We start from the raw sequence: 15,680 nt of genomic DNA on the forward strand, positions 1-15,680 counted from the left end.
GTTGCAGCCCTACCTCTAGGCCGTGGTTGATGTATCCTCACCATTTTTTAGTGAAATAGGTTGTGGGTTTTGGGGTGATTTTCTCCTACAGACTTTTCTGATGAGTCAAGTGTGGGCCTCTTGGCTTTCTCACAGGACAGGCACCAGTCTTCCCATTGCAACAGGTTCCTTCTCTTGGGTTTTCATATTTTTTAATTTATTTCTTTGTCTGTGGAGCATGTCTTGAAGAAATTTTTTTCAAGGTAAACCCTGACATATCTAAGACTATTTTTCTGTTGCCTTCACATATAAAAAGAAATTTGGCTATGTATAAAATTCTTCCGACACAACCTCTTTTCTTCAAAATTCTGCAGCTGTTGCAGTCTTGTCTTCTAGTGAAGTTGGTTCTGTTTTAGAAACCTATAATTTCTGCCTGGAAGCTCCTGAGAGTTTTTTAAAACAAATCCATCTTATTCAAATATTCTGCTAGTACATATTTGGGGATGCATCTATTTTCCTCAGTTTGGTCTGGTACATGTTTAGTATTTTGTATATAACTAAATTGGATTTTGGGGGGGTTTATTTTTCTTGGTGTATTTTATCTAATTTTGTGTTATTGCTTCTGTTACAATGTCCTAGTTTCTTCCTAAATGACACCTATAATTTTATATTGAATCTATGATTTTTGTTGGTCTCTGTTACTTTCACTTGTCCTCCATTTGGGATCTTACCATTTTCATTGCTTTGTCCTTTCTTTTTTGCATTCTGAGAAAATAGTTGGAAGTTGTCTTCAGTATCAGTGATTACATTTTCTTCAGTATAAATTATATTATCAGCACCAATGATGCATTCACAGCTTACTGTTACATATTTACTTTTCTGGTATTAATTCCTTATAGGATCCAGCTCATTTTTTGTTAAAGATTTTTTGGATGTGAACCATTTTTAAGTCTTTATTGAATTTGTTACAATATTGCTTCTGTTTCATGTTTTGGTGTTTTGGCCCCGAGGCATGTGGGATCCTAGCTCCCTGACCAGGGACCGAAACCATACCCCCTTGGATTGGAAGGCAAAGTCGTAACCACTGGACAGCCAGGGAAGTCCCCAGTTCATTTTTTATACACTTGATTGCTTTTAAATCTTAGTTTGTCTGTCCATAAGACTACCTGTTTTCCCACAGAAGTCAAGGTTTTTCAATGATGTAAGGAAGTAAAACTTCCCCATCCCTTCCTTCGTTCTGGTTCCAATAAGAAATCATATTCAGGGTTTTTTCTCTTATGTCTTTAGCATGAATTCCACTTTTCCTTTTACTGGAATTTTTTTTTTTTTTTTGGCACTCTTCATTTTTTTTGTTATTGTTAATTTACTCATTGTTGTATATGAGGCTTATCCCATCTTGGAGCTTACTGCAGAGAGGGTAATTGTTCTTAGCCCCAACATTTGTTTACTTAGGTGCTGAGTGCATATTCCTCTTAGTTCTACAGTTGGATCAAAGACTGGCTCAGTTTTTGGCTATTAAGAATAAAGATGTTATACACATTTGAGAACAGGTTTTTGTGTGAACATAGATTTCATTTCTCTTGGCTAAATGCCCAGAGGTATAATCACTGGGTTGTATGGTAGTTGTATGTTTAGTTTATTAAGAAATTGTCAGACTATTTTTCAGAGTGGCTGTATCATTTTGCAATCTTATCAGCAATGTATGAGTGATCTAATTTCTGTACCTCCTTGTCAGAATTTGATGCTGCATTATTTTTTATCTGATCCATTCTGATAGATGTTTAGTGATACTTCACTGTAATTTTAATTTGAATTTCCCTAATGGCTAACGAAGCTGAATGTCTTTTCATGTGCTTATTTGCCGTCTGTACATCTTCTTCAGTGAAATGTCCCTTCATGTCTTTTTCCCATTTTCTAATTGAACCGTTTTTTGTGAGTATTATTTTTCTGAGAATTTTAGAAACTAGTCTTTTCTCATATGTATGGTTTGCAAATATTTTCTCTCTCTCTGACTTGTCTTTTTTACCATCTTAATAAGGTTTTTCACAGGGAAAAATTTGTTTAATGTTGATAAAGTCTGATTTATCAAATTTTCCCCTTATGGATCATGCTTTTGATGTTAATTCTAAGAACTCTTTGCCTAGCACTAGATCATGAAAATTTTATCCATTTTTTAAATAAAAGTTTTATGGTTTTACATTTTACATTTAAATCAGTGACTCATTTGAGTTATTTTTTGTATTAGGTATGAAGTGTAAGTCGAAGTTCAATTTGTAACCTATGGATGTCCTATTGCTCCAGAACACTTGTTCAGAAATTTATCCTTTCTCCATTGAATTGCTTTTGCAACTTTGTCAAAAGTCTGTTGGAAATATTTGCGTGGTTCTACTTCTCAGTCCTCTATTCTGTACTATTGATCTGTGTGTCCATCATTTTGTCAATACCATGTAGTCTTGATTATTCTAGTTATATAGCAAGTCTTGAAATTTGTAAGTCTGATTCCTCCTACTTTATTTTTTTCTTTTTCAAAATTATTTTAGCTATTTCATCCCCTTTTCCTTTCTATAAAAAGTTTAGAATAATATTACCTATATCTACAAAAAAAGTCTTGTTGGGATTTGGATAGGAATTTTTCAACTTGCCCTACTACAATTCTTTTTCTGGTCCAAGATCCAATCCAGGGTTCCACATTGCGTTTAGTGTCATTTCTCCTTAGTCTCCTAGAGGCTGGGACAGTTCCTTTGTCTTCCTTTCCTTTTGTGGCTTTGACAATTTTAAGAATATTGGTTTTTTATTTTGAAGGATGTCTCTTTTTTACTCCTTAGCACAAATTTAAATTTAATACATAGTTAAACATATATATTCAGATTAAATATAGACACACCTATATTAAGATCTCACCATCAAAAATAAAGTAACAGTCCTTTGTTTTCCTTTTGTGGAAGATATAGGCATTGCATTCAACCTCAAGAAACTCTCTCTCTTTCTCTCTTTTTTTATCATTCTATGAGTTTAGAAAATTTTTGACATGTATCTACCATTATACTCTCATACAGAGTAATATCGCTGCCCTAAAAATCCTCTGTGCTCTAATTATTCCTCCATACCTTCATCCCCTGGAAACCACTAATATTTTTATTGTCTCCATAGTTTTGCCTTTTCCAGAATGTCGTATAGTTTGAATCATATCGTATGTAACCTTTTCAGATTGGCTTCTTTCACTTACTATATATACTTAAGATTCCTCCATGTCTTTTTATGGCTTGATAGCTTATATTTTTTAGCACTGAGTTGTATTCCACTGTCTGGGAATAACACAGTTTATTCATCCGTTCATTTACCAAAGGACATCTTGGTTCCTTCCAAGTTTTGACAATTATGAATAAAGCTACTATAATCATCCATATGCAGGTTTTTGTGTGGATATGTTTTTCAGCTCCTTTGAGTAAATACCAAGGAATGTGATTGCTGGATGGTACGGTAAGAGTATGTTTATTTTTGTAAGAAACCGACAAACTGTCGTCCAAAGTGACTGCACCATCTTGCATTCCCACCAGCAATGAACGAGAGTTCTGTTCCTCCATTTTTCACCAACAATTGGTGTTGTCAGAGTTCTGGATCTTGGCCATTCTAACAGGTGTATAGTGGTATCTTGTTGTTTTAATTTGCATTTTCTGAAGACATATGATGTGGAACATCTTTTCATATACTTGTTATCTGTATATCTTCTTTGGTGAAGTGTCTGTTATGGTCTTCGGTCTATTTTTTAGTTGGGTTATTTGTTTTATTACTGTTTAAGAGTTATTATATGAGTTATTATATATTTTGGATATGTATCTCGCAAATATTTTCTCCCAGTCTGTGGCTTGTCTCATCATTCTCTTCACAATGTCTTTCACAGAAAATATTTTCTTAAATTTTAATAAAAAGTCCAGCTTATCGATTATTGCTTTCATGGATCCTGCCTTTAGTGCTGTATCTAAAGATTCATTGCTATACCCAACGTTATCTAGATTTTCTCCTATGTTATCTTCCAGGAGGTTTATAGTTTTGCATTTACATTTAGGTTTGTGATCCATTTGGGTTTTTTTGTGTGTGTGTGAAGGGGTGAGGTCTATGTACAGATTTATTTTTTGCTTGTTAATGTCTACTTTTCAAGCAACAGTTTTTGAAAAGACTTTTTGCTCCAATGTATTGTTTTAGCTCCTTTGTCAAACATCAATTGACAATATTTATTTGGGTCTGTTTCTGGGCTCTTTATTCTGTTCTATTGATCTATTTGTCTCTACTTTTGCCAATTCCACACTTTCTTGATTACCGTAGCTTTTAAGTCTTGAAGGCAAATAGTGTCAATCCTCTGACTTTGTTCTCCTTCAATATTGTGTTGATTACTTTCGGTTTTGTTTTTCTGTATAAACTTTAGAATCACTTTGTCAATAGCTACAAAATGTTACTGAGATTTTGATTGGGATTGTATTAAATCTATAGATCGAGTTGGGAAGAACTGACATCTTGACAATATTGAGTTCCTATTCATGAAAATGGAATATCTTTCCAATTTTTAAATTTCTTCTTTGATATTTTCATCACAGTTTTTAAGTTTTCCTCATATAGATCTTATACATATTTTCTTACTTAAGTATTTCTTTTCTTTTTTGGTGGTATTGTAAAAGGTAATGTGTTTCTAATGTCAAATTCCACTTGTTCTTTGCTGCTATACAGGGATGCAATTGACTGTATATTAACCTTTCATCCTGCTGTCTGTTATAATTGTTTATTAGTTCCAGGAGGTTTTTTCTTTCTTTCTTTCTTTCTTTCTTTCTCTCTTTCTTTCTTTCTTTTTAATTTGGCAATTCTTTAGGATTTTCTATATAGACAATCATGTCCTCTGTGAACAAAGACAGTTTTATTTCTTCCTTCCTAGTATGTATGCCTTTTATTTCCTTTTCTGGTCTCATTGCATTAGTTAGCTATCCCAGTACAATTTTGAAAAGGAGTGGAGAGAGGAGACATCCTTGCTTTGTTCCCGATCTTAGCAGGAAAGCTCCAAATTTCTCACCATGATGTATGATGTTAGCTGTAGATGTTTGTAGATATTATTTATTAATTTCAGGAAGTCCCCTCTATTCCTAGTTTTTTTTTTAATATAGTAGTCATCTTTTCTTTTTAAAATTTATTAATTTATTAATTAATTTATTTTTGGCTGTGTTGGGTCTTCGTTTCTGTGCGAGGGCTTTCTCTAGTTGCGGTAAGCGGGGGCCACTCTTCATCGCGGTGCGCAGGCCTCTCACTATCGCGGCGTCTCTTGTTGCAGAGCATAGGCTCCAGACGCACAGGCTCAGTAGTTGTGGCTCACGGGCCCAGTTGCTCCACGGCATGTGGGATCTTCCCAGACCAGGGCTCGAACCTGTGTCCCCTGCATTGGCAGGCGGACTCTCAACCACTGCACCACCAGGGAAGCCCACTATTCCTAGTTTTATCATGAGAATTTTTATCATGAATTGGTGTTGAATTTTGTCAAACACTTTTTCTACATCTATTGATGTGATCATGTGATTTTTCTTCTTGATGTGATGGATTATAATAATTGATTTTTAAAATATTAAATCAGCTTTGCATACTTGGAATAAATCCCATTTGCTTGTGGTGTATAATTTTTTAACATCGTTGAATTTGATTTGATAACATTTTTTGAGGATTTTTGCATCTATGTTCATGAGAGGTATTGATATGTAGTTTCCTTTTCTTTTAATGTCTTTGTCTGGTTTTGGTATTAGTGTGATGCTGGCTTCAAAGACTGAGTTAGGAAGTATTCCCTCTGCTTCTATCTTCTGAAATAATTGATATAACTTCTTTCTTAAATTTTTGGTAGAACCTACCAGTGGCACTTTCTGTTTTGGAAGATTAATAATCATTAATTCAACTTCTTTAGTAGATATAGGCCTAATCAGATTGCTTATTTCTTCTTGTGTGAGTTTTATCAGATTATGTCTTTCAAGGATTTTGTCCATTTCATCTAGATTATCAAATTTGTGGGCATAGAGTTGTTCATAATATTCCTTGATTATCCTTATAATGTCCATGGGATTATATAGTGATGTCCATTCCTTCATTTCTGGTTTTAGTCATTTGAACCCTATCTCTGTTTTCTTAGTTAGCCTGGCTAGAGTCTTATCAATTTTATTGATCTTTTCAAAGAGTCAACTTTTGGTTTCATTGATTTTCTATATTGATTTCCTATTTTTATTTTCATTGATTGCTGCTCCAATTTTTATTATTTCTTATTTTCTGCTTGTTTTGGTATTAATTTGCTCTTCTTTTTCTAGTTTTCTAAGGTTGAAACTTAGATGATTGATTTTAGATCTTTCTTCTTTTCTAATATATGCATTCAATGCTATAAATTTTCCTCATTTCCCTCTAAGGACTTTTGCTGCATCTCACAAATTTTGATAAGCTGTTTTTTCATTTTCATGATATTTTAAATATTCATGAATAGTTCAAAATATTTTAAAATTTCTCTTGAGATTTCTTCTTTGAATAATGTGTTATTTATACACGTGTTGTTTAACAGCCAAGTATTTGGGGATTTTCCAGCTATCTTTCTGTTTCTGATTTCTATTTTAAGTCCACTGTGGTCTGAGAGCAGACATTATATCATTTCTATTTTAAAAAATGCATTAAGCTGTCTGTTATGGCCCAATCTTGGTGAATGATCAATGTGAGCTTGAGAAGAATGTGTACTCTGCTACCGATGGATTAAGTAGTCTATAGATGTCAATTATATCCAGTTGACTGATGGTGCTGTTGAATTTACTGATTTTCTGCTTGCTGGAACTGTCTATTTTTGAAAGAAGGGTGTTGAGATCTTCAACTATGGATTCACCTATTTCTTCTTGCATTTCTATCAGCTTTTGCCTCGTGTGTTTTGACACTCGGTTGTTAGGTGCATATATGCTAAGGATCTTTATGTGTTTGTTTTTGATTCCTGTTTCTTCTGTTTTCTGCTGGTTGTTTTTTGTGAATGAATGTTTAGTGTTTGTCATCAGTTCTCATTTAAGCCTCTTTGTCCTTTCTCCCTGCTGTGGGAGAGCTAGTTCTGTCTGTCTTCTCCTTCATTTATATGATCCCTAATAATATCCATTCTGCTCTTTACTACCTCCAACCAACAGATTCACTTACTGCATGTGGATGTTGGGCTCCTGGCACTTACTTTAGGAGGCTTTATTTCTATGCTGCCAAGTCTTCTTGGCAGGCATCTCTCCCCACGTTGAGATCAAGTCCTCTCTGGTCTGATTCCCTGGCGGCATAACTGCCTAGGACAGGAGTCATCCCTGAGACCACTCCTTCTTTGATTGGTCACTGAGGATAATCACTACTAGTTTTCAGAGGTAAGAAGGCGTCAGTGGTGTGTTTCCTAACAGCTCATGTCTGCCACTTACCTCCAGCCCCTGCTCCTCTGAGTTAAAGCATGTTTCTGAGGATTTGTTTAAGACCTTCTTTCTTTATTCCTCTTCTGTGTCTCATTATGTCTTTGTCTCAAGTTGATATGCATGTCAATGCTTAATTCTTGTTATTACATCTTTTAATAATAATTACAGAAAATTCCTTCTTTATTTTCTTAAATCATTGTTTAAATGCAGAATTATTATGATATTCCTAAGGAGGTTTTTTTCTTTAGTTAAATTTTTTTTAATTCTTTTTTTTTAACATCTTTATTGGAGTATAATTGTTTTACAATGGTGTGTTAGTTTCTGCTTTATAACAAAGTGAATCAGCTATACATATACATATATCCCCATATCTCTTCCCTCTTGCGTCTCCCTCCCTCCCACCCTCCCTAACCCACCCCTCTAGGTGGTCACAAAGCACCCAGCTGATCTCCCTGTGCTATGCGGCTGCTTCCCACTAGCTATCGGTTTTACATTTGGTAGTGTATATATGTCCATGCCACTCTCTCACTTTGTCCCAGCTTACCATTCCCCTTCCCCGTGTCCTCAAGTTATTTTTAAATGACAGGGACTCTAAAATAATGACTACCTATTTGATGCAGGACATTCTTGGATTTGTCTGATGTTGTGATATTATACTTCATTTTGGAATAATATTATAGCATCCCTTGAATCTTGCATGGCTAATAGAACTGACAGAAAGCCTGGAGAGAGGATCAGGCTCAAAAACAAGATGGAAACCTGAGCAACTCTCTAGCTATGCACACCAGAAATTATTGACAATTATATCACAGTGCTGCCGCTGAAATGAACTCCAATGATACTTTTATATACTTGATCACTCAGCCCAAGATTCAAAGTCCTTGCATGAGAGCGTTAGCCTGGCTTGGGAAGGTCAAGTAGGGCATGGTGATTTATTATACTAATATTGCAAATACAGGGAAAAGAAGTTTCCCTAAGAGGAAAACAGAGTGCAATTACCAAAATAAAAATGGGAAGAGGCAGGATTGTGGAAAACAGCAAAAGCCCACTGCAAACTTTTAACTAGGTACCTCAATTTTAATTGGAATGAGTCATGCTGTGTGGCCTTGCTGAATAACTAAGAGAGAAGAGTGGAAGGCTAACAATTTACTCTGGCCTCTTCCTCTTTGATACGACTGTGCTGGCAAACAACATTTTCTAACATCTTGAATTTCTTTATCTACAGTTAATGCCACCAGTTGACATACATCCTGTACTTTATTTTATCTGAGTGCACTTTCTAATAACTTTTGTACTTGTTTTGGAGTCGTTACACATTCGAGATGTAATCTTTACCATACTCATGTTAATCATATCATCTGTGATATCAGTGACGAATGAGATCCTCAGATCATTGGATCAAATGCCCAGGAATGAACACAGGGGCTCAAAACTCCCCTTCTCCTTCAGGACAAATGTCACCTTCTCAGAAAGTCTTCCCCACCACTGTGGTATCTAAGTAGGCCATTATATCTACCCTCCCCCCCCCAGTTTAATTTCTTTGTAGTCTTTATCACGAGTTGAGATTATTTTGCTTATTTGTTTACTTATCTTTGGGCTTCCTCCATGAGAACAAGCACCATGGCCCTCTCACTCACGTGGTATGCCCAGTACCTAGCACAGGACCCTGTAAACACGAGATGTTCATCTTTCCTGAATGCTCATGCTATTGTTGGTTGAATTTGAGTTCCAAGTGCAAAATGCCAGATTTAAAACATTTCAGTGTACTTGCTGAGGTCATGCTGCCCTTCTTTGCTTTATAAACAACTATCTAGCCCTTTATACCCCTAGTGTTTTCCTTCTAAATGCCTCGATAATTTGACTTGGAATCATAGTCAATGGAATAATTTTCACAGATTTTCTTATTGCACTCTGCACTGATCAAAGTAAAAATAAATGTTCTGGCATCTTGGAAGGGTGAAATTTATTATATACTATTCATTACTTACAGGAAATAATGATTGTGACTTTAGTACCACCCAATTACTGTCTCAAGATACTTCTATAGATAAGATGAAAATTGCACCCTGGAATTTAAATGGCATTATTTGACATTTCAGGAAGCTGACAATTTTTTTTTTATTAATTATAGTGGCAAGGTAATACATGTGACTCCATTCCCAACTACTTAATTTACTAGAATGTATTGCACTCAACATATAAATTAGAGACCTGATGGTATGACAAAGGAGTACCACAAAACTGTTTATGTAACAAGTAATTTCAACAATGTACTATACTCTCATGTTAAGTAATCCAAAGATGTGAAAATACAAAATTGTAGAACAAATTATAAATTGTTTGTTTTACAAATGATATCTTCTATTAAAAACTGATTTGCCACAAGAATTTCCACCTTCTGAACAACTTATTGCCTAAAATAATAAACAATAAGTTACTAAGTTGCTTGAGAGGAAACTTGTAAATGACAGGGGAAAATATCATCTAAATTATTTAAAAAACAATGAAAAAAAAAATGAAGGTCAGGAGTTAATGGTTATTCATTCCTCCAGTTAAGTAACATTATTTGATGACCTGTTAGGCGCCAGACATTATTAGGATCAAAAATCAGATGTGAGAATAAGTCATGTGCTATATAGGCATTTATGAAAATTTTGTGCTATGAATTCAGTATCCAAAATAATGTAATAATAGTAAGTTTTTGGTTTTGCTTTGTTGGGGAAATGTAGACACACCACATTTTTCAACTAAGACCCAACTCAGATTTGCTAGAGAAGATTAAAAGAGGTCCTCAGATGGAAGTGGCTTGAGCTCTACCAGCCACCACCTACCTTTAGTCACAAGGAAATTTGGATCTGTGGATATTTCAAACCCATGTGGTCTGTGATCTTTTTCTCTTTCTCCCTTGGCATATGGTAAAAAGTAAGAGTTCGTCTGTTACTAAGTCTAGATTTGTTATGCAGGGGTGATGTAATTTTGTTGTATGCTTTATGTGCATACATGATATGTAGAGGCAGGACACAAACTGAACTAAACTGTGTTTGTGTGTGTGTGTGTGTGTGTGTGTGTGTGTGTGTGTGTTTACGTACGTGCATGCATATGTGCTAAGTTGCTTAGGATATTCATATTTACCCAGAAACATTTCAAGGTCTCTAGGATAAGTGTCAGATGTCATAAAGTCCTGAAGGCCAATAAGAAAGCAGGTGAAATTATTTAATTATTGATAGATTGCCGAGTTAAGGTTTTTTGTTTGTTTGTTTTGTTTTGTTCTGTTTTGTTTTGTTTTTAATTCCCCTTGAGCCTCTTAATAAAGGTCCCTATTGCTTACTGTGAGTTGTGGGGTTTTATAATGGTAAGAGAAGCATTAATAAGGAGGAGATTAAGAAAGATGTTTCAGATTGGAGATGAGTTTAACCAATAAATATCTTTTGAGTGTTTCCTCCTTGAAATTAAGCTCCAAACTGTCCACCACCTCTTCAATATTGCTGGATTATAATTATTATGAGGAGGTAGAAGATGTAAAGATTATTTCTGACTAAGGACCTGGAGAATGTTTCATGAAGAATTTGCCTGGCAGAGAACTTTCACTGTATTATTGCTGAAATGCGATGTGATTTTTTTATTTAAGAACTCATTTTGTGTTAGAAATAGAACAGAAATTATAGACAAAAGTCGTATAGCCCCTAAAATTTATAATAATAAAGCTGATTGCTAAAGAGAGGGGAAAAAAGACTTATTCATGATTATAAGTAGTTACTAGAAGAGTTAGAACTCAGTCATTCTGTGCTATGACGCACTTTGCAGCTATGCTGAATTAAAGTAAAAACACTGGCCGTGAGAGGAACAGTCTGGCATCACTGAATGACCTCCCCATTATGTGTGAATAGCCCTACTCAGGGTAAATCCAACATTATCTGTTTTTCTCTGGTAGGTGAAGAGACTTCTGTCTATGTACATGTGAAGTGCTATTGATGTTATGAGACCTATTTTACCATATTCGCTTCTATAGCAAACCTTGTTAAAGATTATAATAGACATTTTTGCAGTCATTCATCCTGCGTTCTTTTCATCAACAAAAATTTTTGAGTTGTATATTTTGGAATAATTAAGATTTACCCTAGGGGAAGAAAAGACTCATGTTTTGACTGGTAGCTGACTTCATGCTTGCTTCATGAGAGAGAAGCATTGAGTATTTAAAATGTTTAGCAGGGCTATTACATCCTTTTTAAATTATTTATGAATTTTTAAAATGTGTATCATATGTTTACTATGAGCAAGGTACTATGGTGGGTAAAAGATAATAATTATTAAATACTTATGAGTGAAAGTGCATCAGAAGTTTCCAGTACATGATAAAATATCCAACAAATGCTACTTTTTTACATCTCAAATTTTTCCTGACATATAACATTTGTCCATAGCCTTAGTATAACTTTCAGTCCCCTCTTTTATTCTGTTTTTCCCTGAAAATTATTAAAATATAAATACATCAGCCTAATATCTGTCAAATTATATATGCTATCAACATTCCTGCCATAATCAAATGACCTCTCTGGGACTGAATTCATCAATTTTGTTTTTAGAAAACTTTGTCAAAACAATTCAAAGAAAATAAAAGTAGTCACCTTGAGAATGAGAAATTAGATGAACCCAAGATTTGGAAGGGATTAAAATTTCATGTACCAATTCTACTAAATTTTTTTGGAAATCTAGATGAACTGATATTGATAAACATGGGGAGAATATAAATGGTTAGAATTGACTCAAGAAGCAGCAGAAAACTTAATCAATAAGCTAGTAAAGGTATTTAAAGAGTTGTTTATGAACTATTTCCAAAAAGATGATAGACCATTTTGCAGATGGACTTTCAAATTAAGGGATGTATCATCCCCATAATATTAAATTGTCCCAGACAACAGGAACAATATAGAAAAATATAGCTTCATTGTGCATATATATGTATCATAACTCTGATCCCCAAACCTGACAAATCTAATGAAGAAGAAGATCCATCTCACTGATGAACATAGATGTCAAATTTTGGAATAAAATTCAGCTGTATATTAAAAGGAAAAATTCAATGACTAATTCAGGGTTTATTCAGTTATGCAAACATGATTAAAACCTTAGAAAATTCATTACCCTAGTTAATCCCATTAGCACATCAGAGGTGAAAAATTGAATCATCAATCAACTCAATAGATCCCAAAAAGGACCATATAAAATTCAACAACCACTTTAATTTTTAAAATCCTTAATAAAATACAAATCTAAGAATACTCTCTTAATATATTAAAAAATGTTTCTTTTCAAAGCAAATAGTAGAAAGCATATCTCCATCATTTCTCCCAAGTCCGAGGCAGAGACTGATATCCAACTCAGCATGCTTTCTTACAGAGACCTCATAACTACTTTCAAGCAAGAGCTACAAGTAGCCAAAGTAGTAGATCAGAGTGGATACTGAAAATGATCCTTTTTTTTTTTTTTTTTTTTGCTGTCCAAGTGGTTTCCCATTAAGGACAAGAATAAAACAAGATGCCTGGGACTTCCCTGGTGGCACAGTGGTTAAGAACCCGCCTGCCAATGCAGGGGACACAGGTGCGCGAGCCCTGGTCCGGGAAGATCCCACATGCCACGGAGCAACTAAGCCCGTGCGCCACAACTACTGAGCCTGCGCTCTAGGGCCTGCGAGCCACAACTACTGAAGCCCGCGCGCCTAGAGCCCGTGCTCCGCAACAAGAGAAGCCACCACAGTGAGAAGTCCACGCACCACAACGAAGAGTAGCCCCTGCTCACAGCAACTAGAGAAAGCCCGCGCTCAGCAACGAAGACCCAATGCAGCCAAAGATAAATAAATAAATACATAAATAAATACATAAATTTATTTTTTTAAAAAAGATGCCATTATTATTTCAGTCATTTAATGCTATTCTACCAGCACTGCCAACGCAATTAGACAAGAAATAAGTGAAAAAAGAGCTGAAAATAAAGTAAATGTAACTTCGGGAGTTTTTTGTTTGTTTGTTTTGTTTACAGTTGACCCTGGGACAACACAGGTTTGAGCTGCTCTGGTCTACTTACATGTGGATTTTTTTCAGTAGTAAATATTACAGTATTACCTGGTCTGCAGTTGGTTGAATCCATGGATGTAGAACTGTAGATCTGGAGGAGCCACATATATGGAGGAAGTATGTATATGGAGAGCCAACTATAAATTATACACAGATTTTCGACTGCTCAGAGGGTTGGTGCCCTTAATCCCCACATTGTTCAAGCGTCAATGTATTTTCTCTTCATTTTAATTTTGCTGATAATTTAACGGTCTACTGGAAAACCTAAGGAAAACAAAAGAAAATAAAAAATATTATAGTGTATAAGAAAATGTTATAGCTTGGCAGATTATAAAATAAATATATAAGAAGTTGATACTTTTCTATATATCAGTAATAGGCATGATACCTTCCTCAGTATATTATATATAGTAAGTGTAAGTTAGAGTTTGGAGCTTTTGGTAAAATTATGGCCAGAATTTCCATGATGAGTTGGGGAAAAGACATTATCCTAGTGTGGGAAGAGGAGCTTAATTAACATTATTTCCCCCTCAACTTAATGAAATAATATCCTTCTACAGTTTTTGAAATATATATTTATGTTTAAAATATTTTTTATATTTATTCAAAATTTTGAAATATATATATACCCCTATTACCATTACAGTGCTATATAGACATGTATGCCTATATATGTAGTATCTGACTACATATAATGACAACATAATATTGTAAGTCAACATTACTTACAATATTACAAGTAATATTGATTTATATTGACTTACAATATTATATTAGTTTCAGGTATACCACATTCAATATTTTCATACATTATGAAATGATCACCTGTTAAGTCTAGTTACCATTTGTCACCATACAAACTTTTTACAATATTATTAACTATATCCCCTATCTGTACATTATATCCCCATGACATTTATTTTATAACTGGAAGTTTGTACTTCTTAATCCCTTTCACCTATTTTGCCCATCTCCCTATCCACCTTCACTCTGGCAATCACAAGTTTATTCTCTGTATCTATGAGTTTGTTTCTGTTTTATGTTTGTTCATTTGTCTTGTTTTGTTTTTTAGATTGCAAGTCTATCCATATTGTCACAAATGATTTTCACAAATGAAATCACAAGATCTCATTCTTCTTCATGTATATGGACAACTTTACTGAATTCATTTATTAGTTCTAATAGATTTTTGGTGGCATATTTAGGGTTTTCTATGTATACTGTCATGTCATCTGCAAACAGTTTTTAGCTCCATTCTGGATGCCTTTTATTTCTTTTTACTTTCTGAATTCTGTGGCAAAGATTTCCAATACCATGTTGACCGAAAGTGGTGAGAGTCAGCATCTTTGTCTTGTTCCTGATCTTAGAGGAAAATCTCTCAGCTTTTACCATTGAGTGATCTCTCCAGCCATGTCACCCTAAACACTTCCATTTTCTTAACCCCCCTTTTCTCCCTTGGAAAATGTAATAATAAGATGAGATGATATCTCAGGGCTTTATGGTTTTAAAGTTGTATGGTTCTGTTGTCTGATAGATGCCTGAAGGTACACCTCAGTTATCCCTGCAAATGATGATCCTTTATCCTGCAAATACATGTGCAGAGACATACATCCTGCATCTCCGACAAAAACAGTACTCTCTGATCGAAATCTATAGATGTGATATTTAATGAATATTTGCACAACATGGAATTTGGTAAATACCAGATTTTCTAATTCTAAGGTGTCACTGAACCTTGATAAAACGTGGGGAACTTTTTTTAAAAAATGGAGTTATGCTTTAGGTATATGGTTCTTCATCTTCTTGGGAAGTGGCTCTTATTTGAGAGATCGAAAAAAGATTAGATCCTTTCCTCAAAATATATACATGTACGTACACACACATTTTTCTCATAGAACCATCAAAGCTCACCCAAATGTTCAGCCAAGGTTAAAAACTTCTGCTTTGTATGTTTTTGTGAAATTACATATTTTGTTTCTGAGAAGGTATAATTTTGGATTTCAGGTCCTTTCTCTCCTCTCTCAAAAATTTTCACATTCACCCTATACCCACATGTTTCTAAGTGCAATCAGAAAAGCAATACATATGTTAAAAATATTGTTTTGTTAGGCTATAATCTAAAATAAAGAATAATATAACAAGGGAAATCTTATTTCAATGTTTATTCTCAACAGTACTAAAACAGTTACTTGTCTGACTT

The 15,680-nt window shown here is 34.5% G+C and overlaps 1 long non-coding RNA gene across 1 annotated transcript in view; it reads right to left on the reverse strand.

The window, feature by feature from the left end:
* Window positions 1-1,258: 1,258 nt before the first annotated feature.
* LOC309665602 overlaps window positions 1,259-15,680 on the reverse strand; it is a 36,793-nt gene continuing 22,371 nt past the window's right edge. The window contains exon 2 of the long non-coding RNA XR_014266564.1: window positions 1,259-13,744. This is a non-coding gene — a long non-coding RNA (uncharacterized lncRNA). The remainder of the gene's footprint in view (window positions 13,745-15,680) is intronic.

The sequence above is a fragment of the Balaenoptera physalus genome, assembly GCF_965194825.1.
Source record: "Balaenoptera physalus genome assembly, chromosome: 8".
In the NCBI taxonomy this organism is placed as follows: domain Eukaryota; kingdom Metazoa; phylum Chordata; class Mammalia; order Artiodactyla; family Balaenopteridae; genus Balaenoptera; species Balaenoptera physalus.